Here is a 25,152-nt window from a genome sequence, read left to right on the forward strand (position 1 = left end):
TAGAGCATATTGTTGTATTTTTGAGCACTATCATTAACTAAATTTATCAAGCTCCTACTATAAGCATGTCATTTTTTAATGGCTTATTCGTTCTCTGGGAAAGGCACAGCTCTCTCTCACAACTCTCTGAGGGAGAATTAAAGACAAAATGTAGTTCTTAGGAACATGTTTAGGCCATGATGCTAGATGATGAATAATTTAGTGGGAAGAGTGATTAAACTTTTCTCTTATGCAGAACACGTTTTGGATTATTTTGTTCCTCGATAATTTCTTTTTGAGGATCACCTTTTATTTGATGCAGCTGACAGCATGGAAATGTCCTAGTTGAGAGGACCTTCCCAGTGACTCCATTTTGGAATACTAAGCATGGAACCTTGGAAAAGGAGGCATTAATAGTTCAGGCAAGTTTTTGTTCCACTTTGGGAGAAGATCTTACCTTTTCCTAGGTTCATCTTTCCATGACGCCTCTTATAATGATAAAATTTTGAGGGTGAAGACTGGGGTGTGGGTCTGGGTAAATGGTTCTAGGAGGCTGCTTAGTCATGCTCTTTGTCTAGAAGGGCAGAATGAATCCTGATAGCTAAAGTATGGTTCAACATTTGACAGAATAGGATTAAATAGAATAAAACTTTGGATTTAAGATCAAAGCTATTATTTGCATTAGTTATGACTAATACACTGAGCATGCTTTGAGCTGAGCATTGTGGCCACCTGGGTGTGGTGATGAGGGGGATGGACATTAACAGGGGAAGTGCTGGGAGTGCTAGCCTAATGGCAGAAGCAGCACTCAATGGAGTTATTCTTTCTCCTTCCCTTCCATGTTACTTTGTTAGAACAGGTTGCACTGATACATTCTTCTTCCCCACCCCCATCCTCATCTCTGTTCTTCTCTGAGATTTACAATTACATGTATTTTATACTCATTTTGGCAAGTTCCCCAGTTATCTCTTATCTAGATAAAGTCCGTTCTCTAGCACAGCCTTTGGCAATCTTTTCCTAGTAAAAGGCCAGTCGGTAAACATTTTAGGCTTACTGGACCATACAGTCGCTGGTGTAACTACTCAACTCTGCCATTGCAGTGCAAACACAGGACATAAATAATACGTGAATGAATAGGTATGGCTGTGTTCCAATCAAACAGAAACAGGTGGTCAACTGGATTTGATCCAGAGGCCCTAGGTGGCAAACAATCTAGTGGATTCCTTGGAAAACATTCTTAAATCTAGTATTCCCTGAGCTTTTAAATGTTTATGGTTGTTCTGCTTTAGACTTGATTTTTTTTTAAATTTATTTATTTTTTAAATTTATATCAAAGTTAACATATAGTGTAATAATGACTTCAGGAATGGAATTTAGTGATTCATCACTTACATATAACACCCAGTGCTCATCCCAACAAGTGCCCTCCTTAATGTCCATCACTTATATAGCCCTTCCCCCCACCCAGCACCCCATGAGAAATCCTCAGTTTGTTCTCTGTATTTAAGAGTCTCTTAGGGATTTATCCCTCTCTGTTTTTATATTATTTTTGCTTCTCTTCCCTTACGTTCATCTGTTTTGTATCTTAAATTCCACACGTGTCAAATCATATGATATTTGTCTTTCTCTGACTGCCTTATTTCGCTTAGCATAATACACTCTAGTTCTATCCACGTGTTGCAAATGGCAAGGTTTTATTCTTTTTGATCACTGATAAACTTGATTTTTGAAGGACATCTGGACTGGATATAGAATCCTTGGTTCATCCTTTCTCTGTGGCCATAAAAAAATTTTTCTGTGCTGCTTTTCAGAAGTATGATGTCAGCCTGATGCCAATTTGATGCCAAATGATGCCAATTTTTTTTCTTTGTAAGTAACTCTTTTACATTGCCCTGGAGGCTAGAAAATTTTTATTTTTATTTTTGGCCTTAGAGTCCAATAGTTTTCCTAGAATATGCCTTAAAGTTGAAGTTTCAGGGTAAATTTTCCCAATTACATTGTGGGTCTTTTAAATATGAATTTTCAGGCCTTATTTTGAAATTTTTCTTGGATTATAACCTTCAATATTAGTTCTATTCCATTATTTTCATTTTCTTCAGAAACTACATTATACATATGCTGGATCCTCTTTGATTGTCTTTGAAAAAGATTTTGAGTTTTACCTTGTGAGTTTTTTTTCTTCTCCTGGCTCTTGCATTATTCTCTTCATTGCCTCTTTTATTTTCAGCAAAATCTATGCTCCGTATTACCTTATAATTTTTTTTTTATTTCTTAGATGATTTTTGTGTTTTTCTTCAACTTTTTTTTTAAATGTTTTTATTTATTTTTGAGAGAGAGAGAGAAAGAGAAAGCAGGGGAAGGGCAGAGAGAGAAACAGGGACAGAGGATCCAAAGCAGGCTCTCCACTGACAGCAGCAAGCCTGATGTGGGGCTTGAACTCACAAATTGTGAGCTCATGACCCGAGTTGAAGTTGGATGCTCAACTGACTGAGTCACCCAGGTGTCCCTCTTCAACTTCTTTCTTAAATTTGTTCAACATACTTTATATATAAGTTTTTTCCTGAGTTTTGATTTTCTAATTCATGGTGTTAGTTTATATTTGGCATTGCTTATTTAACTACATGCTGGCCTCTTATTGTTTTTTCTGTACTTTGGGTGCAATTTATAGAATATTTAATTGAGAGTTTTTGGTTCTCCCTTTTTACTTCTTACAGTGGTTTCGCATGCCTTTTGCTGTCTTTTCCTATTTATTCTAAGAGGTCTTGGATTTTTTGAAATAGCAATAAGCAATTTATCTATGAAGAGATTTGGGGGATTTGGGATACTTACTGGATTTCCTTTTTCATGGGTCCCCTCTTGTGTATATTAAAGAAAATGAATGCCCCCTTTCCTCTTTCTTTTTGGGGGGATGTGTGCTGCTCAGTAGTGTCTTCTACCTCTGTAATATTATTTCTTTTCCCTCACTAGCAAGTCCTCAAGGGATGGTTTTTTCTCCAAGCTGGTTCCCTCTTCCCCAGAACTAGTGCTTTCCCAAGACTGACACTGTTACACGTGTGTACTTTCAGGTGGCTTCCTCTAGGTTGTCTAATAGTTGGTCCACCTGCTTTTGGACACTTCATTGGAATTCCCTTGTTTAGAGTGTCTCCTCTACTGAGCATGGTGTTACCTGCATTTCTCTGTCCCTAGGAGTGTGGTGCACTCTCCAACAAATTTGGATGGTTTCTATCACTGTGCCTCCACCAATCTTTATCTTTATATAGGGTCTAGTCTGCTGTCAATTCCATTTAGTGTATTTCTAATCTCAGGATATTCTTCATGTCTAGAAGTTTGATTTGGGTTTTTAAATATTTTTCATGTATTTGTTTGCCTTCTGGAAAATAAGGAGTGTAGTTATAACAGATACTTTAATATCTTTGCTAACTTTTATCTGCTTAATTTTTTTTATTGATTCATTTTTTTCTTCTTGCCATAGGTGACTTTTTTTTTTAGATTCATTGAATAGCTGTAATTTTTATTGGATGCCAGATATTGTGAATATGTGTTGTATGCTGGATTTTTAGTGTTTAAAAAAAATTTTTTTTTTTTTGCCTTTTTTCCCCCTGGCACACAGTTAAATTTCATGGATATACTTTGAATTAGTTGAGGCTTGACTTTAAGCTTTGTTAGGACCTGAAGAACCTTTAAGTTAGTGCTAATTTGGCCCACTGCAGAGGCATTGCTCTTTTCGGGATTCTACTCAGTGTCCATCTGTTTGGAAGCCTCTTCCATTTATTTACTTGCTTACCTATTTTTATAAAATTTTTACTTATTTTAGAAAGAGAGGGAGAGAGAGAGAGCGCGCGACCATGAGTAGGGAAGAGGGGCAGAGAGAGAGAGAGAGAGAAAATCCTAAGCAGGCTTCATGCTCAGCCTGACACAGGGCTTGATCTCACGACCATGTGATCATGACCTGAGCCAAAACTGAGAATCCGATGCTTAAGTGACTGAGCCACCCAGGCACCCCAAGGCCTCTCTCATTTAGCCACCAGGAACACAGACTGTCTCTGACCTGTGTGAGTCATGAGCATTGTTCAGAATGCCCCTTCTTGGTGGATTTTCCCTGGACTCCTTAGTTTTCTCAACACCCATGCTCTGATCAGTACTCAGGCAAAGACCTCTGCCACTCCCTGGGGTTCTGTCTCTCTGTGATGTGCTCTCTTCTCTGGTACTGTGCTCTCTGGGTTCTATCCTGCTGGCCTCTCTGAAATCTAAACTCTGTCTCTGCCATTTGGGGAAACTGAGAGTCGAGCTCAGTTTAGATTTCCCTCCCCTGTGTTGTGCACAGGCAGCAAATTGGGGCATTTGTAGGGATCCCTTGATTTGTTTCCCTTCTCTCAGGGACCACTCTTAAGCTCTGCCTTTGGCCAAGGTTAGAAAATCATCGTTTTTTTTTTTAAATGTATTTTGTTCAGTTTTTAAATGAAAGTAGGAAAATTAATTCAGTGCCTGTTACTCTCTCATGGCTAGAAGCAGAAGCCCCATTCAACTCTATGGCTGTTACTCATCAGCGTTGACTCTTTGTGCCTGTGGTCCCACAGGCGGGGAAAGGAATCGCCACTCTGGCTGTGCAGCACAGAGTAGAATATGTTTGACATCTGGGTGATTATCTGGGATATCTCTTGCTACTTTGGGGCCAAATTTTGGTGGAAGATAGATAAGGGCAGGGGCCATAACCAGAGGAGGAAATGGTGGTCAGATGCCTCATGGAGCTCAGATACCTCATGGATAAGGAATTCAGTCACCTCACCCTTAAAACCACTGAGACCAGCAGCAGTGCTGGCTGGCAGTGAGAGGACTCTAGAGAGAGCGGAGGAGGACCATGGGGTGTGACAGGTGCAGCCCAGTGAAACCAGGTGCAGAAGTGGGGGCTGTAGTTTGTTGCATTAACCAGCCCACATCCTGGGGCACTAATACATAAGGGAGGGAGTGCGGAAAGTGAGGCACAGTAGGGGTGAAGCCAGCAGTGGGTGCATTTATGAGCTGGATACCACTGTGAGTGACTGAGGCTCAGTCTTGCTAGAGACTTCCTGAATGACCATTTACAATAAACTCAGTATTATCCACCCGAAGGATAGGAAAGCTGAAGTATTTTCCATAGAGTCTCAGCGTGTGAAATCTCGCATTTCTGGACAGCCCTGCATAAGGTCTGGGTACTAATCTGGTTGCAGGGGAATATCCTCAGTGGACAGGGGTAAAGGTGCAGGTACTTGAGATAGGAGGTTATCATCAGGCTTGGGGTCAACAGCAACAGCATTTAACACCCTACTAGTTGTGAGGACCATGAGGGCAGAGACTGGTTCATGAGCACCACCTCTCAGCAATCCCTCCATCCCCTACTCTCTGCTATAAGCCAACGTGTGTTTTTATAGTTCATAGCTTTATCAGAACCACATGGAAGTGTGGTAAGGAATACTTTTCTAAAGGAAGATAGAGGGAAAGGGATGTTGGGAAGACAGAGCCATACGGATGAACTACACAAGACACATTAGCAGCAAAGCCCCTGTTTTATTGGGTGCACTAAGCATAAAAAGAGGGAAAGCACATAGCTAGTGACATCCCTGAAGAAATATGAAGGCTTCTGATCCCTGGGCTAAAACACACCAAGATAATACACTAGCCACGTCTACAGCCTCAGCTGTAGAATAATGAGAAAAGTCTCAGGACAGCAGCTTTGGTGAGAAAGGATTTTCAGGTAATACCACACATCTGTTGTATGAATATATCTTTGTACTTAAGAAGATGTGTATTCATTTTGAGAGAGAGCACAAGCACCAGTGGGGAAGGGGCAGAAAGAGAGAGGGAGAGAGGGGATCTCAAGCAGGCCCAATCTCATGAACTGTGAGATCATGACCTGAGGTGAAATCAAGAGTAGGATGCTTAACCTGTGAGCCAGGTGCTCCTGTTTGTACTTCTCCACAGAACTTATTTTCTACTCATTGTCAAGAGTTTACAGGGGTGCCTGGGTGGCGCAGTCGGTTAAGCGTCCGACTTCAGCCAGGTCACGATCTCGCGGTCCGTGAGTTCGAGCCCCGCGTCGGGCTCTGGGCTGATGGCTCAGAGCCTGGAGCCTGTTTCGGATTCTGTGTCTCCCTCTCTCTCTGCCCCTCCCCCGTTCATGCTCTGTCTCTCTCTGTCCCCAAAATAAATAAACGTTGAAAAAAAAATTAAAAAAAAAAAAAAGAGTTTACTTATGAGTCTTTCCAGAGTAAAATTTCAGTCATTTTCAACAAATCCTATTATTATTGTCCTGTTAAAATCCAAAATTAAAACAACTACTTCAACTATTAAAAAAGATAAACTAAATGCCCACTCAAGGTACCCTGAAGCACCTTGACTGTATTAATCTGGATCCCTGACTGTATCAACCAGATGGGAGGCGTGGTGCAGTGGGAAGATCAGAAGCTTTGGAACCAGACCCATGTGGATGTAGCTTCCAGCCTTGCTGTTTGTAAGCTATCACATTGGGCAAGGTGCTTAACCTTTCTGACTTCCAATTTCCTTAATTGTAAAACAAAGCTAATAATTGAGATGATCCACGTAAAACACACAGCGGACCTTGTACACGGAAGGCAGGCACCTCATCAAAGGTGTAGCGATCCTCAAGGTCTGGTAACAGAGTAAAAAGTGGATCCTAGGTCACTTGGTTGATGTTGGACATGCTTTTTCCTTTTCCCCCTGTCTCTGCATGACTGTCACAATGATTAGAAAGGAAAACATTTACTAGTTCCAGGACCAGAGTAAGCAGTCAAATCTGCAATTTCCTTTTTATTTTTTTTTAAATACATGTAAACAGGTTTAAGAAAAATGTATGGACACAAACTATATCAACATGTTCCCAAACAAACAAACAAACAAACAAACAAACAAAAAACCCAGGCTCTCAGAAGACAGGAGGGACTACGCTATCTTTCTTATTTTTTTTTAACAATCATGCACATGATCTTGACAGTGTTCTGATTCACAATAATAACCACTCCTTACTTGCAACCACTTTTCAGTTTACAGAGCACTTTCACACACATGCCAGTGCTCACAGATGCTTGCTGAACTGGTAAATGGAGAAGCCACAGCAGGCAGCTCAAAACTTCACATTTAAAATACAGACCCTGCCAAATGAAGATGTTTGCCCTTGGCTGGGTCTTGAGGTAGAACATTCGTATATTTGCTCGTCTAGCCCGGTTGGTCAGGTCTTCCCTGAGAGATGCCTGACTCCATGCTTCCTTGGACTTTTTATATCATTTGCAAACATAACATAATTAATCTACCAATCTGTCACCCCTCTGCTCTCCTGAGCTGTGATGTCGAGGCAAAGCTGTCAAGAAGTGTTTTGGACTGCTTTCTGTTCAGAAGACTGCTATGGCTCAATTCATATTTTATTGACTCCTGGAATGTGGCCAGCAAGGCTGGCGTCCTGACCGAGCCACAGACAACTCTGTAAACTCCACTTAATGATATAGCAACTTGTTTCATTTACCCAATAGGAGGTTTTATTTGCCACTCTTAGCTCTTCCAGTTTATTTTGTTTGCTTTCCATTCCTCTGCATAGCTTATAAACCATTCAAGATCTTTGTGGCATAAAATTTGGTGGTGTTTCTATGACTAACCCAGTCAAGTATATATCATCATTATTGTTCAGAGTCACGGTTAGATCTGGTACTCGTTAGTAGTGTCTTAGTATCAGAGTTCTCCAAAGCCCTTTTTGAATGGTGAGGATATCGTGGAAAATGTTAAGCCAAGATGCATCTCACATCATTGTTTTTTGTGGTCCAAATGAATATCGGCTCTAATTGCTGATCGTCATTAAATCTGCTTACTACTATTTTTCAGAAATACCCCCGTGTCTCAACAGGAAGTCCCATGCCCTCAGACATCAATTTTCAGCCACATGACCTCATTTGACCATTATATTTTAATCAGTACTTGATTAAGAAGAATGAGAATATTTGACTAGGTACTTGGAAAAATGGATTCCACTTATACCTTTGCCATTTCAGGCTTTGACAAGTCATTTCACATCTCTGGAATTTGACTCCTGCATTCAAACACCAAATACGGAAAATCCTAGATTAATGTGCATCCGTATAATATTGGTGTTGCTCTTGTAATATATTCTAGGGCTATTTGAATTAGCAATTTATAACACACTAGTAACCAAACATTTTCTGCCCCACCACCATAGGAATCAATGGAGAAACAGAGGAGACAGACAGCTGGAGATAAAAAAATTACAGGTATCACCAGGTTGGAGAACATAGATCTATATGCAGAGTCAGTGTTTCTCTTATCACCCATTTGGCCCAAACCCCCAGAACTGGTAGTCACTCACTGCAAAGGGAGAGTCTGCACGGTTCTTACAGGTGCCTTGTGCCCTTTCTCTCTGGACCTGCTACCCTACTCATTCACACTGAAATGTCCATTACTAAAAACAGGTGACAGGTGCCTGGGTGGCTCAGTCAGTTGAGCATCCGACTTCAGCTCAGGTCATGATTTAACGTTTTGTGAGTTCAATCCCTGCATCAAGCTCATTGCTGTCAGTGCAGAGCCTGCTTCAGATCCTCTGTCTCCCTCCCTCCCTCTCTCTCTCTCTCTCTCTCTCTCTCTCTCTCTCTCTCTCTAAAAAATAAATACTTAAAAAATAAAACAGTTGAAAGGGGTGTTGATACAAAGGATGTGCAAGGTTAGTTAGCGAGCAAGAGGGGAAGGCGGTTTGAGTCGCTATTGCTCTCCCCTGCCCCCAAGTTTTACAGATGGGGAAACAAGCCCAGAGAGGTGGGAGTGACTTATTGAGGCTTTCGTACAGGTAAGGAGCCACAAAACAGAGAGAGGTATTTCTTACTTGCTTTTAATACAGAAATCCTTGTTGGAGGAAATCCAACAATGAATAATAAAGATCAAAGCTGAGCTGCTCTGGGGTGCGTGGGTGGCTCAGTCAGTTAAGTGTACGACTCTTGATCTCAGTTCAGGTCTTGATCTTAGGGTTGTGAGTTTGAGCCTTGTGTTGGGCTCCATGCTGGGTGTAGAGCCAAAGCTGCTCTGATTGAAGTGGGTTGGGAGACCAAGCGATCCACTTGTTATGTGCCCTTTTCCCAGAGGAGGTCCTTGAGGAAGTCCCATGCACAGAGGGCTCTCTAGAGCAGCAGAAATGATAGCAGCCTACAACAATTACAGTTGCACACTGTATCTGATAATAACAAGTTAACACTTGGTGCATTGTTCTGATGTAATGCTATGCACTGTTCTAGGTGCTTTATATGTATCTTATTTTTTTTTTTAATTTATTTGAGAAAGAGCATGTGATCAGAGGAGGGGCAGAGAGAGAGAGAGAGAGAGGGAGAGGGAGAGGGAGAGGGAGAGCGAGCACCAAAATAAAGAGTTGGATGCTTAACCAGTTGAGCCTATGCATCATCTTATTTAACCCTTCCAACAGCACCTACCATGTAGACTCTATAATTATACCCATTGTACAGATGCCTTAATTGAGTCAAGGAGATGTTAAATAAATGGCTCAAAGTCACACAGATAGTAAATAACAGCTGAGGTAGCTGGAATAGTATGATTTTGCAGCTTTTGTTCGTCACTGCAGCGCTCTGGGTCTGTATGGTGCTGGGTATTCCACAGAAGCTCACCTGTCTGTTTATAGTCAGTAGTAGAGGGAGCTGACCCTCTGAAAGGCTAAGGAACTAAGACTAGAGCATCTATTATAAATGGGAGAGTGGGATTTGCATATACACTCTCTACTTCTTCTGTTTCTTGAGTTTAACTTCCCAGCACTGTGCGATGGCATTCACAGTCTGAGAATAAAGGAGACCTGGTTCAAGCCTTTATTTATTTATTTATTTATTTATTTATTTTTACTCATTACTTTCCATCAGGTGACCTCCAGGAAGGTAGTAAGCTTTTTAAATCTCAGTTTGTCTACAAAAAATAGGTATTATAAGTGTTGGGAGATAATTCTCCTTGAATCTCTCAGGTTTCTACATAGCCAGGTATTAACAGCCAAATTGTTTTATACTATCTTTGCAAGAATGTTTATAGAAGCAAATGGTCTTGGAAAGATATGGCGACTCCTCCTAGAGCAAATTTAATCACCCTTGGGATGATAAAGATAGAAATGTCTCCCTTTCCACCCCAGAACAGATTTGCTCACATTTCAGGGTAATGAAGATAATGGGTCTCCAGAGGGGAAGATGAGAAGCTTTGCCAGAACTTTTACATAAGAATAGAGTCTCCTAATCTCAGCGTTCCTGAAACATGACACTGATGTGTCACTTCTGGGTCAAAATGTCTAAGAAGTGGGTGTGCCTTCTTCACAATCTTCCTTTGCCCTCATTGACTGAGTGGAGGGGACAGTGGTATCATAGGAGCAGGGGCTTCCACAAAACCAAGAAGCCTGAATCCCTGCTTTAGACTGTAGAAGGCCACCCAACCACAGACACCCACATTGGACTCCAATGTGAGTGAACAAAGAAGTTTCATTGAGGCAAGTCACTTAGAATTCAAGGTTTACTTATGGTAGCTTCTAATATTGCCTTAATCAATACAGACTGTATGCAGAAATAGCATTTATGAATTGCTTTCCAAATGCCCAACATCCTGCTAAGAAATTTCACGTGCACTATCTCATTTAACTGTGGATTCAACCTTAAAATTATTTTTAATTTTACAGGTGGAGAACCTGAAACTCAGAAAGATTACATACTGCTTGTGGTGGTGGCGGTTGTTTTTTCTTACAAGATCTCACAGCAAGTAGAAAGCCAAGGTAAGGTTAAAGCCTGGTCTCTAGGATTAAAAAAAAATTATGCTATCCCTTTCTTTAAAAGCTAATTATTTTATCATAGATTCTTTAAATAAATATGGCTCACATGCAGAATGCCGGGAATAGCTGAGAACGAAACCAGGGATCTCTCGTGTTTGCTTGATTCCCTCCCTGAAATGTGTCTTGATCGGTTGTTCTTTGTTTTATGAATTTAACCATTCTTTGCTCATTGACCCTTGGCTCCGGACTTCAGCCCTTATCCTCGCTGGGGACATTATTGCTTTCCTGATGGGTTAGATATGTTCTTCGAGGTCTCCTGCATGGTCCTTCCTTCTGGCGATTGGCACAGGGAACAATGAATGTGAGAAGCCCCACATTCCACTCTGGCCTTCTAGGACCTGTACTTATCAAGACGACGCTGCCTCACCTCCTTTCCCACTAGGGAATCAGAATGATGCTGATGTTATAAGAGTATTTCCAAGGTGTTTCTTGTTGCCTGTTTGCAGTGCATTGCCAGGCTCTTAAAGAATGCAATATAAATTTTAAGCCCAGTAGTAAAGTATAAGTTACTACATAATAGAACACTTAAATTATGGAGGGGAGAGCATCATCCTGAGATTTCTCAAAGGAGTACTTGTGGAAGGGCTATGTCTGCTCAGTGTAACCCTTGAAAGCAGTAATGCTATCTAAAATCCATGTTTTTCAAGAACTGGAAAGGAAAGTGTTTAGTTTTTCTAAACTGGCATGTGCGTGTTGTTTCCTCTAGCAGACTGGAGACTCCTCCAGACAGATCACAAAGGCTTCCTCTCCCTTTGTCTCTCCCTTACCCTCAGGTTGCTGATGTACTTAAGTGCTCATAAATTCTGGGGGCCCTTATTAGTCCTTGGAGAAGATACTAACCCTTCCCATAGACACCAGTGAGGTAAATAAAGACCATTAGACAAAATACATACCTATTATGTTGGTATTAAGTATTGAGAACGATTCCCAAATGAATAATGTAGTTATTTAAATTAGATTCATTGGGCATTTGCCAGATTCTAAGACATGTACTGGAGTTGCAAATGAGCAGAAGACAAAGTTCTGGCCTTCAAGAGGATTATGTACCACTAGGAGAAGTAAGCTTTCACAAAGCAAAATTTAGGGGTAACTAAGAGGTACAAAGTTGTATGTGGCCTATAGCTATTAATGATTCAGCCCCGTGAACAAAAATGTTCCCACCAAGAAAAATCCAGGCTCATATAGCTTTCCCAGCAAATTCTACCAAATAATTAAGGAAGAAATCTTATATAAAATCCTACTGAGAGAGAAGAGATGATAATATTTCCTATTGGTCTTATGACTTGAATAGTAAAATCTGACCAGGATATTACCAAGAAGAAGCATTAAAGGGCAATCTGACTTGAGAACTTACATTTCTGAAATATCTAGTTTGGACATGATAGATTGCCCTTTTTGACACATGACAGTTCAGTATGTTCATACATTGTTAAGGATTTTTTTTATGTGTGTCCATGACCATCATCATTTGCCAATGGTATGATTCTGCATGTCACAAATCTAAGAGGATACACAGGTCACTTAGCAAAATTAAAAAGGGAATTTAGGGATCCGTGGGTGGCTCAGTTGGTTAAGCGTCCAACTCTTGATTTTGGCCCAGGTCATGATCTCACAGTCTGTGGGATTGAGCCCCACCTCAGGCTCTGTGCTGATAGTGCCAGCACAGAGCTTGCTTGGGATTCTCTCTTTTTCTCTCTTAGTATAAATAAATAAACTTAAAAAAATTAGAAAACAAATTTAGAGGAATGAATCTAAAGATGTGGAACACCTCTAGGCAGAAAATTTGGGAGAAAATAATGAAAGCTAAGTAAATGGAGATGTATTCTATGTCCATGGAGTGCAAGACTCAACCTAATCAAGCTGTCAGTTATTCCTAAACGCATGTATGGATTCAATTTGATTCCTAGCAAAAGTCCAATAGTTGGTAAGACTATGCACAGAAATATTCTATTTCTGTGGACTAGTAAAGGGTCCCAAACAGCTAATACACCCTCGAAAAAGAGAACTTGCTACACTAAATACAAAGATTGGTTTTGAAGCTACAGTAAGTAAGATAGCAAGGGAGTCAAGGATAGGCAGATAGTCAAGTGGGACAGACTTGAGATCCCACAGACTTACAGACAGATACAACCCGCCCCCCCCCCCCCAACACACACCAGCGCTTGATTCACGGCGCTGCAATAAGTTGATGCCAACCTCAAGCCATATGCTAAATCAGTGAAAGTCAAAACGATGACATTTCTTGAAAATTGAGAAGAATATCTTCATGTCATTGGGTAACTTTTTTTTTTTAACTAAACAAAAAAAAAGTATTAAGCAGAAGAAAAAACTTGATAGTTAGAATATGGTAAAATTTAAAACTTCTTGGGGCGCCTGGGTGGCGCAGTCGGTTAAGCGTCCGACTTCAGCCAGGTCACGATCTCGCGGTCCGTGAGTTCGAGCCCCGCGTCAGGCTCTGGGCTGATGGCTCAGAGCCTGGAGCCTGTTTCCAATTCTGTGTCTCCCTCTCTCTCTGCCCCTCCCCCGTTCATGCTCTGTCTCTCTCTGTCCCAAAAATAAATAAGCGTTGAAAAAAAAAATTAAAAAAAAAATAAAACTTCTGTTCATCAATAACCTTCATTTAAAGAATAAAAAAAAAACAATCGTGAGAAAACCTGCTTGCAATACATGTAACTAACTAACAAAGGGCTTTTACCTAGAAAAAAAGGAGCTCTTAGGAGCTCCTGGTGGCTGTCGGTTAAACATCTGACTCTTGATTTCAGCTCAGGTCATGATCTCATGGTATGTGAGTTTGAACCCTGCAGCTTGGGATTCTCTCTCCCTCTCTCTCTGATATCCCACCTCAAAATTAATAAACATTTTTAAAAATTAGAAAAGAAAGTATAAAGATCTTCTATGAATCAATAACAGAAAGCCAACCTGGCGGGGAGGAGGAACCAGGCAAGATAATAGAACAGATATTACACAAAAGAGGGTATCTAAATGGTTCATACACAGATGGACAGGTGTTCAGCTTTATTAGGTAGCAAGGAAATGCCACATGTGGGGCCCTGACACACCCACCAGAATGGCTGAAACTAAAAAGACACCCAGTATTGAGTATTGGTGAGGTTGTGTATCAACTGGAACCCTTATTTACTACTGATGGTTGTATAAATTGGTGTGATTACCAAAAACATAGTTTGCAATCTTCTAAAGTTGGCAATACTATGCAATTTCTTGACCTAGCCATTCAATTCCAAGTTAATTACCCAACAGATGTGTCTACCAGGTGATAAGTGTGCTCATAACAACTTTATTCATAATAACCAAGATAACTCAGGGATCCCTGAGCCAAAAAAAAAAAATGAGTACTATATCCCAGTGAAAAGACATGAACTGTAGTAATACAGAGCAAAGCACAACATATTTGCAAATATGTTGAAGGTAAGACATTAGACATAAAAGAATGTGCCCCATATGATTCTATTTGTATAAAAGTCAAAATAGGTATAATTCTACTCTACTCTGAACTGGAGTGATTAAGGATGTATAATTGAGTGCTAAAATAGGAAGAGAAGGAAATGATTACCATAAATTAAGACAGTAGTTCTGTTAAGAGGAAGGGACCTGGGTGTGATTAGGAAAAGCTAGCTTTTGGAATTGGAAATGTTCTATTTCTTGACTTGAGTGGGAGTTATGTGGATATTTATATTAATTTATTGAGTTATATATTTATATATACATGCTTTCCTGGACATGTGTTGTATTTTACACACACACACACACACACACACACACACACACACACACGGTTAAAAAACCTACATCTTCCTTTCTTTTATTTATTTATTTTTAATTTATTTTTTTATTTTTAAAAATTTACATCCAAATTAGCATATAGTGCAACAATGATTTTAGGAGTAGATTCCATAATGCCCCTTACCCATTTAGCCCATCTCCCCTCCCACAACCCCTCCAGTAACCCTCAGTTTGTTCTCCATGTTTATGAGTCTCTTCTGTTTTGTCCCCCTCCCTGTTTTTATATTATTTTGTTTCCCTTCCCTTATGTTCATCTGTTTTGTCTCTTAAAGTACTCATATCAGTGAAGTCATATGATTTTTGTCTTTCTCTGACTGACCATGTTCACTTAGCATAATACCCTCCAGTTCCATCCATGTAGTTGCAAATGGCAACATTTCATTCGTTTTGATTGCCAAGTAATACTCTATTGTATGTGTGTGTGTATGTATATATATATATATATATATACATACACACACATATACACATGTGTGTATATATATATATATATATATATTTACATACATACACACATACACACCACATTTTCTTTATCCATCCATCCATCGATGGACATTTGGGCTCTTTCCATACTTTGGCTATTGTTGATAGTGCTGCTATAGACATGGGGGTGATGTGTCCCTTCAAAACAGCACACCTGTATCCCGTGGATAAATACCTAGTAGTGCAATTGCTGGGTCGTAGGGTAGTTCTATTTTTAGATTTTTGAGGAACCTCCATACTGTTTTCCAGAGTGGCTGCACCAGCTTGCATTCCCATCAACAATGCAAAAGAGATACTCTTTCTCCACATCCTCGCCAACATCTGTTGTTGCCTGAGTTGTTAATGTTAGTTATTCTGACAGATGTGAGGTGGTATCTCATTGTGGTTTTGATTTGTATTTCTCTGATGATGAGTGAAGTTGAGCATTTTTTCATGTGTCGGTTGGCCATCTGGATGTCTTCTTTGGAGAAATGTCTCTTCATGTCTTTGCCCATTTCTTCACTGGGTTATTTGTTTTTTTGGGTTTTGAGTTTGATAAGTTCTTTATAGATTTTGGATACTAACCCTTTATCTGATATGTCGTTTGCAAATATCTTCTCCCATTCTGTCAGTTGCCTTTTAGTTTTGTGGATTTTTTCCTTCGCTATGCAGAAGCTTTTTATTTTGATGAGGTCCCAGGAATTGATTTTTGCTATTGTTTTCCTTGCCTCCAGAGACGTGTTGAGGAAGATGTTACTGTGGTCAAGATCAAAGAGGTTTTTGCCTGCTTTCTCCTTGAGGATTTTGATGGCTTCCTGTCTTACATTTAGGTCTTTCATCCATGTTGAGTGTATTGATGTGTATGGTGTAAGAAGGTGGTCCAGGTTTATTCTTCTGCATGTCTCTGTCCAGTTTTCCCAGCACCACTTGCAAAAGAGACTATCTTTATTCCATTGGATATGCTTTCCTGCTTTGTCAAAGATTAGTTGGCCATACGTTTGTGGGTCCGTTTCTGGGTTCTCTATTCTGTTTCACTGATCTGAGTGTCTGTTCGTTTGCCAGTACCATACTGTCTTGATGATTACCACTTTGTAGTATAGCTTGAAGTCTGGGATTGTGATGCCTCCTGCTTTGGTTTTCTTTTTCAAGATTGCTTTGGCTATTTGGGGTCTTTTCTGGTTCCATACAAATTTTAGGATTATTTGTTCTAGCTCTGTGAAGAATGTTGGTGTTATTTTGATAGGAATTACATTGAATATGTAGATTGCTTTGGGTAGTATCGACATTTTAACAATATTTGTTCTTCCTATCCAGGAGCATGGAATCTTTTTCCATTTTTTTGTGTCTTCTTCAGTTTCTTTCATAAGCTTTCTATAGTTTTCAGTGTATTGATTTTTCACCTCCTTGGTTAGATTTATTCCTGGTATTTTATGGTTTTTGGTGCAACTGTAAATGGGATCGATTCCTTGATTTCCCTTTCTGTCACTTCATTGTTGGTGTATAGGAATGCAACCGATTTCTCTGAATTGATTTTGTATCCTGCAACTTTGCTGATTTCATGAATCCATTCTAGCAGTTTTTAGGTGGAATCTTTTGGGTTTTCCAGATAGAGTATCATGTCATCTGCGAAGAGTGAAAGTTTGACCTCCTTCTGGCTGATTTGGATGCCTCTTATTTCTTTGTGTTGTCTGATTGCAGAGGCTAAGACTTCCAATACTGTGTTGAATAACAGTGGTGAGAGTGGACATCACTGTCTTCTTCCTGACCTTAGGGGGAAAGCTCTCGGTTTTTCTCCATTGAGGATGATATTAGCCGTGGGTCATTCATAATGGCTTTTATGATCTCGAGGTATGCTCCTTTTATCCCTACTTTCTGGAGGGTTTTTATCAAGAAAGGATGTTGTATTTTGTCAGATGCTTTGTCTCCATCTATTGAGAGGATCATATGGTTCTTGTCCTTTCTTTTATTGATGTGATGAATCATGTTAATTGTTTTGTGGATATTGAACCAGCCCTGCATCCCAGGTATAAAGCCCACTTGGTTGTAGTGAATAATTTTTTTAATGTATTGTTGGATCCAGTTGGCTAATATCTTGTTGAGGATTTTTGCATCCATGTTCATCAGGGAAATTGGTCTGTAGTTCTCCTTTTTAGTGGGGTCTCCGGTTTTGGAATCAAGGCAATGCTAGCTTCATAGAAAGAGTTTGGACATTTTCCTTCCATTTCTATTTTTTGGAACAGCTTCAAGAGAATAGGTGTTAACTCTTCCTTAAATATTTGGTAGAATTCCCCTGGGAATCCATCTGGCCCCGGACTCTTGTTTTTTGGGAGATTTTTGATTACTAATTCGGTTTCCTTACTGGTTATACATCTGTTCAAATGTTCTATTTCTTCCTGTTTCAGTTTTGGTAGTGTATATGTTTCTAGGAATTTGTCCATTTCTTCCAGATTGCCCATTTTATTGGCATATAATTGCACATAATATTCTCTTATTGTTTTCTGCTGTGTTGGTTCTGATTTCTCTCATTCTTAATTTTATTTATTTGGGTCCTTTCCTTTTTCTTTTTGATCAAACTGGCCAGTGGTTTATCAATTTTGTTAATTCTTTCAAAGAACCAGCTTCTGGTTTCATTGATCTGTTCTACTGTTTTTTTGGTTTTGATATCATTAATTTCTGCTCTAATCTTTATTAATTTCCTGTTTTCTGCTGTTTTTGGGTTTTATTTGCTGTTCTGTTTCCAGCTCCTTAAGGTGTAAGGTTAGGTTGTGTATCTGAGGTTATTCTTCCTTCTTTAGGAAGGCCTGGATTGCTATATACTTTCCTCTTATGAGCGCCTTTGCTGCGTCCCAGAGGTTTTGGGTTGTGGTGTTATCATTTTCATTGGCTTCCATATACTTTTTAATTTCCTCTTTAACTTCTTGGTTAGCCCATTCATTCTTTAGTAGGATGTTCTTCAGTCTCTAAGTATTTGTTAACTTTCCAAATTTTTTCTTGTGGTTGATTTCGAGTTTCATAGCCTTGTGGTTTGAAAATATGCACAGTATGATCTCGATCTTTTTGTACTTATTTAGGCCTATTTGTTTCCCTGTATATGGTCTATTCTGGAGAATGTTCCATGTGCACTGGAGAAGAATGTATATTCTGCTGCTTTAGGATGAAATGTTCTGAATATATCTGTTAAGTCCATCTTGCCCAGTGTGTCATTCAAAGCCATTGTTACCCTGTTGATTTTTTGATTAGATGATCTATCCATTGTTGTGAGTGGAGTGTTGAAGTCTCCTACTATTAGGGTATTACTATCGATTGTGTTTCTTTGTTTGTGATTAATTGGTTTATATATTTGGGTGCCTCCACATTTGGCGCATAAATGTTTACAATTGTTAGGTCTTCTTGATGGATATAGCCTTCTATTATGATATAATGCCCTTTTGCATCTCTTGATACAGTCTTTATTTTAAAGTCTAGAATGGGGCACCTGGGTGGCTCAGTCCGTTAAGCAGCTGACTTCAGCTCAGGTCATGATCTCGCGGTCCGTGCGTTCGAGCCCCGCGTCGGGCTCTGTGCTGACAGCTCAGAGCCTGGAGCCTGTTTCCGATTCTGTGTCTCCCTCTTTCTCTGACCCTCCCCCCATTCATGCTCTGTCTCTCTCTGTCTCAAAAATAAATAAACGTAAAAAAAATTAAAAAAAAATACAGTCTAGATTATCTGATATAAGTATGGCTAGTCCAGCTCTCTTTTGTTTACCATTAGCATGATAGATGGTTCTCCTTCCCCTTATTTTCAATCTGAAGGTGTCTTTAGGTCTAAAGTGGGTCTCTTGTAAACAGCATACAGATGGATCTTGTGTTCTTATCCATTCTGTTACCCTATGTCTTTTCATTGGAGCATTGAGTCCATTGATGATTACAGTGAGTCCTGAAAGATATGAATTTATTGCCATTATGTTGCTTGTAGAGTTGGAGTTTCTGGTGTTGTTCTCTGGTCCTTTCTAATCTTTGTTGCATTTGGTATTTCTTTCTTTCTCTCTCTCTCTCTCTGTGTGTGTGTGTGTGTGTGTGTGTGTGTGTATAATACTTATTTATTTATTTATTTATTTATTTCCATCTTCTCAGAGAGATGATGATTTTCATCCCCTCAGAGAGTCTCCCTTAAAATTTCTTGCAGGCCTGGTTTAGTGGTCATACACTCCTTTAATTTTTGTTTGGGAAACTTTTTGTCTTTCCTTCTATTTTGAATGACCGCCTTGGTGGATAAAGAATTCTTGGCTGCATATTTTTCTGATTCAGCACACTGAATATATCCTGCCCCTCCTTTCTGGCCTGCCAAGTTTCCATGGATAGGTCTGCTGCAAACCTGATATGTCTTCCTTTGTAGGTTAAGGACTTTTTTCCCTTGCTGCTTTCATGATTCTCTCCTTGCCTGAGTATTTTGTTAATTTGACTATGATATGCCTTGTTGATGGTTGGTTTTTGTTGAATGTAATGGGGGGGGGTCCTCTGTGCTTCCTGGATTTTGATGTCTGTGTCTTTCCCCAGGTTAGGAAAGTTTTCCGCTATGATTTGCTCACATAACCCTTCCACCCCTATTTCTCTCTCTTCCTCCTCTGGGACCCCTATGATTCTGATGTTGTTCTTTTTTAATGAGTCACTGATTTCTCTAAGTCTTAAATTGTGCTCTTTTGCCTTAATCTCCCTCTTTTTTTCTGCTTCATTATTCTCTACAAGTTTGTCCTCTATATTGCTGATTCTCTGTTCTGCCTCATCCGTCCTTGCCGCCGCTGCATCCATCCATGGTTGCAGCTCAGTTATAGCATTTTTAACTTCATTCGTACTACTTTTACTTTTTTTTTTGTCTCTGCATAAAGGGATTCTAATTTATTTTTGACTCCAGCTAGTATTCTTATTATCGTGATTCTAAATTCTGGTTCAGACATCTTGCTTGTATCTGTGTTCTTAAATCCCTGGCTGTCGTTTCTTTGTGCTCTTTCTTTTGGGGTGAATTCCTTCATTTTGTCATTTTGAAAGGAGAAAAGGGATTAATGAGGTAGAAAATTAAAAATAATTAAAATTTAAAAAACATTAAATTAAAAAATTAAACACACACACACACAAATCGAGTAAATGATGCTATATCCTAGGTGTGTTTTGGTCTGGATGTTGAGTGGTTTCACAGATTAGAGGAGAAGAAGCGGGGGGACAAAAAGGAAATCGTTTGGGAATTTGAAAAAATGAATACACTGAAGTAGACTAAAATGAGATGATGGCAGTAAAATAGGATTTGAAAAAATATACACAAAAGTAAAGAATATGGTAGAAAAAATATTAAAGAAAAATATTTTTAATAAAAATTAAAAATAAATATGAATTCTTTTTCTGTATTCAAGAAAAAGAAAAGAAATGAAAAATAGAAAAAAGATTTAAAAAAAGAAAAACAATCGTTTGAACATTTTAAAAAGTGAATACACTGTAGTAGACTAAAAAAATGATGGAAGTAAAATAGAATTTGAGAAAATTTACATAAAAGCAAAAAATATAGTAAAAAAATTAAAAATATTTTAATAGAAATTGAAAGTAAAAATGAAGTTTTTCTCTTTTGGATTCAAGAAAAAGAAAAATGAAAAAGAAAAAAGAAAAAGAAAGGAAAGGAAATCATTCAAAAATTTGAAAAGGAAATACACTGAAGTAAACTAAAATAAAATGATGGAAGTAAAATAGAATTTGAAAAAATTTACACAAAGTTAAAAAAATATAATAATAGAAATTAAAGAAAAATATTTTTAGTAAAAATTGAAAATAAAAATGAACTTTTCTCTTTATGTATTCAAGAAAAAGAAAAGAAATGTAAAAGCGAAAAAGAAAAAGAAAGAAAGAAAGAAAATTGTATAGATGAACCTGCTAACAGATTGAAGTAGGACTGAAATGATTTCGTTTTCCCCTAGGAGTCAGTCTATGTAGCGTTTATAGTCCATAAACTAAGCCGGCGGTGAGACTTGTGTTCTTCAAGAGCGAAGTTGGCCCCAGTTGGGCGGGGCTCAGTGTAACAGCTCCACTCCGCTCTCCACTAGATGGTGCTGCTAGCCTACTGGGGTGGATTGTTGCAGTGCTCATAGGTGTGTATGTGTGGGAGTGGGAAAATGGCGCCACCCAGCTACCCAGTCTCTTCTCCCAGATCCGCAATCGCGTACCCATCCTTTGTCTTCAGCTTTCATCCACTCCCCGCTTTTTCACTTTCCATGACCGGGCCCCAGGCAGTACCTCTCTCTCGAGTTTTGTCTCAAATTGCGGCTGTTTTCCCCAGCCCCTTACTTCCGAAGGACTGCAGCTTTGACCCGTCCCGCCCCTCTGCGGAAGGGTCTCACCGATCAGAGGCCGAATGAGCAATGGCCGAATGTAGGCTGCACCCAGGAACACTTGCTGGACCATGCTGCTGCCTGTGCCCCGAGACTGCAGCCAGGTGCCAGCCCGTCCCAAAAAAAGATCGCGAGACAGAGTAGCATCAGCGTTTCAGGGATTATGGAAAATCGCAACACACATCTGGCACCAGGCTTCACCCTCAACGACCTTGCCCCAGCACCAACAAATGTGTCTGCCTTCCGGGGTCTGCTGGGACCAGGTGGCTTCAACAGTCTCTACCAAATGTCCTTCCAGGAGTGGAACCGCTTTCCCTGTGTGGCCCGAGAACCTCCCGGACCCCACTCTGTTCCTGATTCGCCCTTCCCACCAGAGCACCGCCAGGTATCGAGCTGTGGAGTTGCAGACTTTGCGCTCCCCTTGTTTACAGTCTTAATGGAATTTAAACCCTCTCCTTTCTCCTTTCTCCTTTCTCTCTTTTTAGTTTAGTCCCTGCCGCTGTTTCCAATTTTCCACTTTCTCTCCAGCTGCTTTTGGGGAGGAGTGCTTTTCCTGTATTCTCCCTCCCCCCCAGTCTCCATCTTCTCTCCACTCACAAAAGCACCTCCCTTCCTGTGCCTTCTCACTTCCCAAGCTCGCCTCTCCGTGCCGCATACCTGCTGAATTCTGTGGTTCAGGTTGTGCAGATTGTTGTGTTAATCCTCCAATCGGTTTTCTCGGTGTGTAGGATGGTTTAGTGTTGGCCTGGCTGTATTTCATGGACGCGAGACACACAAAAAAAGTTCCATGCTGTTCCGCTATCTTGGCTCCTCCTTCCCTACATCTTCCTTTCTTATCACTTTTCTGAGTTTCTGATTTTATATATTTAAATGCCTCATGGATATCTGCACTGATATTTTCCACTGCACTTCAGACTCAGTATATCTGAAATGGACATTACTCCACCCCCAAAATCTGCTGTGCTTGCTGAACCCCCCTATGGGTGAATCCATTCCCTCCATCTTCCAAGTCAGGAATCAGGATATCATCACTGACTCTGCCCTCTCTCTTAATCACCACATTCAATAAAGTTCCGTTGATTTTACCCCTTAAAACCTTTCAAATTTTGTCCTCATGTTCACTTGTTCTTGTTGCCTTCTGTCCTTGTCGCTATGGTATCTGCTGTCTGTTGCTTCAACAGCCTCCCTACTGTTCGTCTGTTTTCTTACCTGGTCTTGCCCTTCTCTGTTCCACCTTCCATGTTGTTGTCAGGGTTGGAAAATACTAATCTGATTGTGTCCACCCCCTCATTAAACTTGCCCTGGCTTATGCCAGCTTACGCAAATCATCCTTACCCTTTCTCCGTAGGCTTATTCATCTGAAACAGTGCCTTATTTACCAAAGGTGCAATGGTTAAAGACCAAAGCAATGGCACCAGCTTGTCCCTCTCTCCTACTTCCCACCTTTCTCTTGGGTCATCTTCCCCAATTTGCCCGTGTCTTCTTACCTTACTCTTTCAGTGCGTGAGGTGCTCGCAAAGGAAAGTGCATCAATACTTCTGTGTGGTTTTGTAATCATCTCCGCTGCCCTGAGCTCCAGGGAATATGGCAGAGTAAGTGTTCTATGTAACGAATAGTATTCTGTGCAACGAATATTTTTGACTAAATGAACTTGGAGGCAGCTGGTGTCGCGTCTCATGAGAAGATTCAAGAGACTTCATTGTCCAGCTGCAATAGGCCTTGAAAGCCAATAGAGCATTCGAGATGGAAAGAATGTCACAAACACAGGAGCAGAGACAGAAATTTGAGTAGTTCTAGAGGAAAGAGTGGGTTGTTCAGTATTTATAAGTTTAGGCCCCGTGTTAGAAGATTGATTTTTTTTGTTTTAAATCTGCTGTGTCTGCACTTAGGCTGCTCAACATTCAATTTGACTGGAGCTTGATGGGAGGCATTATTTTCCATTGATTATTTTTATTCAATACATGACAGAAGACTGCATTCCTGAACTGGCTGCAAAATCATAAATATTTAAATCCAAGTTATTTGCCATGCATAGAAATAATCAAGTCATGATAGCTAACTTATATGTTTGGTGATTTGATTATTGATTTTAACAACTCAAATCTAAATTCCATAATAGTTCACTGAAGTGGCTTCGGGGAGATTGTTGTTTTACTACTGCAGCAGATGGTTATCTCACAGACACAGGTTCAGAGAACAAGAGATTTAGGAAAGATCTGAATTATCATGTGTCTCCTACATATCAGACAATAAAATAGTCTCAGAGGGTCAAGTGACACAGTCACCTTCCCATGGCTAATTAGGGTCAGAAGAAGAATCCAGGTCTCCTGACACCCATGACCAGGCTCGCTCTTATTCTTTTTTTTAATTTTAATTTAATTTAATTTTTGTATTTATTTTTGAGAGAGCGTGAGCAGGGGAGGGGCAGGGAGAGAGAGGGGGAGGGAAAGAGGATCTGAAGCGGGCTCTGTGCTGACAACAGTGAGCCTGATGCAAAGTTTAAACTCACAAACCGTGAGCTCATGACCTGAGATGAAGTCAGATGCTCAACCGACTAAGCCACCCAGGTACCCCAAGGCTCGTTCGTATTCTTTATATGAATTGTAATACACACTTCCATGATCCAGGATCTTTGCTCATAAAGGGAAGAAGGGCTCAGCATCCTGCTGTTGTGTGATTTATGTGCTACAGACAGGAAGGCAGTTTATGCAAGCAAGTAGTGATAATAAGGATGATAAGAGTTTCTACTGACTATCACCTACGTGCCAGACTTTGTCACAGACACTTTACCTGCCCCATCTCTGGGCTTCACAGGAGAGCGAGGTGAGAATATTTCACAAATGAGAACCCTGAGTGTCAGAGAAATTAACATCTGGTCCTGGGTCTGTCACACAAGTCCTATGATCCCTGATCTGTTAGTAGTTTCAGCATACCCTCATGTCACTTGGGCTCTTCTAAATGACAGTCCACTGTATGCTGCTGAGAACTTGGCTGAATGTCACCACTTTAGCCTCAGTGGATCTCGTGACTAAGTATGAGTTTTCTGCCTATCTACTTTGATGGAGGACTAGAACCTGGAGAATTAAAATGTGGATAGTTACCAAGTTCATTCATGTATTGATGAATTTAACAAACATTTGTGAAATGCCTACAGTCTTAAAGATTCTGAAATAGACTTGGAAATCACAGGAGAGGCAGAGTAATGAAGAAATCCATGTTTCAAACAAGGCCATGCCATTCGTTAGCTCTGGGACCTTGGGCAACCTACAGATTATCTATGTTTATGTTTCTTTTGTGCCATGGGGATCATGGCTTTGTCATCTGGTTATTGTGTAGAACAGTGTTCCTCACCCAGGGGTGATTTTGCCTCCCAGGGACATTTGGCATTATCTGGAGGCATCTTTGGTTGTTACAAGTAGGGGGCAGGTGCTATCACAATGCATGGGATAGTTCCAAATAACAACTAATTGCCTAGCCAAAATGTAAATACTGCTGAGGTCAAGAAATTCTGATGTAGAACACCTGCACCAGTACATGTATAACAGAGGTGATGTATTAGATACAGAATGACTCATTCTGTATCTTCCCAGCTGCTGTAGCCAGCAGAAGTTGTCCAGAAGTTCCCAGCTGCTCCTAGCCTTTATGAAAGGCAGAAGTTGTCCATCCTGCCAGAAGTTGTCCATCCACTTTTCCTCTGAAAATG

The 25,152-nt window shown here is 40.1% G+C and overlaps 1 long non-coding RNA gene across 2 annotated transcripts in view; it reads left to right on the forward strand.

The window, feature by feature from the left end:
• LOC123384612 overlaps nucleotides 1-25,152 on the forward strand; it is a 196,883-nt gene that overhangs the window by 9,854 nt on the left and 161,877 nt on the right. For both annotated transcript variants that reach the window (XR_006595980.1, XR_006595979.1), the window contains exon 2: nucleotides 10,685-10,777. This is a non-coding gene — a long non-coding RNA (uncharacterized LOC123384612). The remainder of the gene's footprint in view (nucleotides 1-10,684; nucleotides 10,778-25,152) is intronic.

The sequence above is a fragment of the Felis catus genome, chromosome A3, assembly GCF_018350175.1.
Source record: "Felis catus isolate Fca126 chromosome A3, F.catus_Fca126_mat1.0, whole genome shotgun sequence".
Lineage (NCBI taxonomy): Eukaryota > Metazoa > Chordata > Mammalia > Carnivora > Felidae > Felis > Felis catus.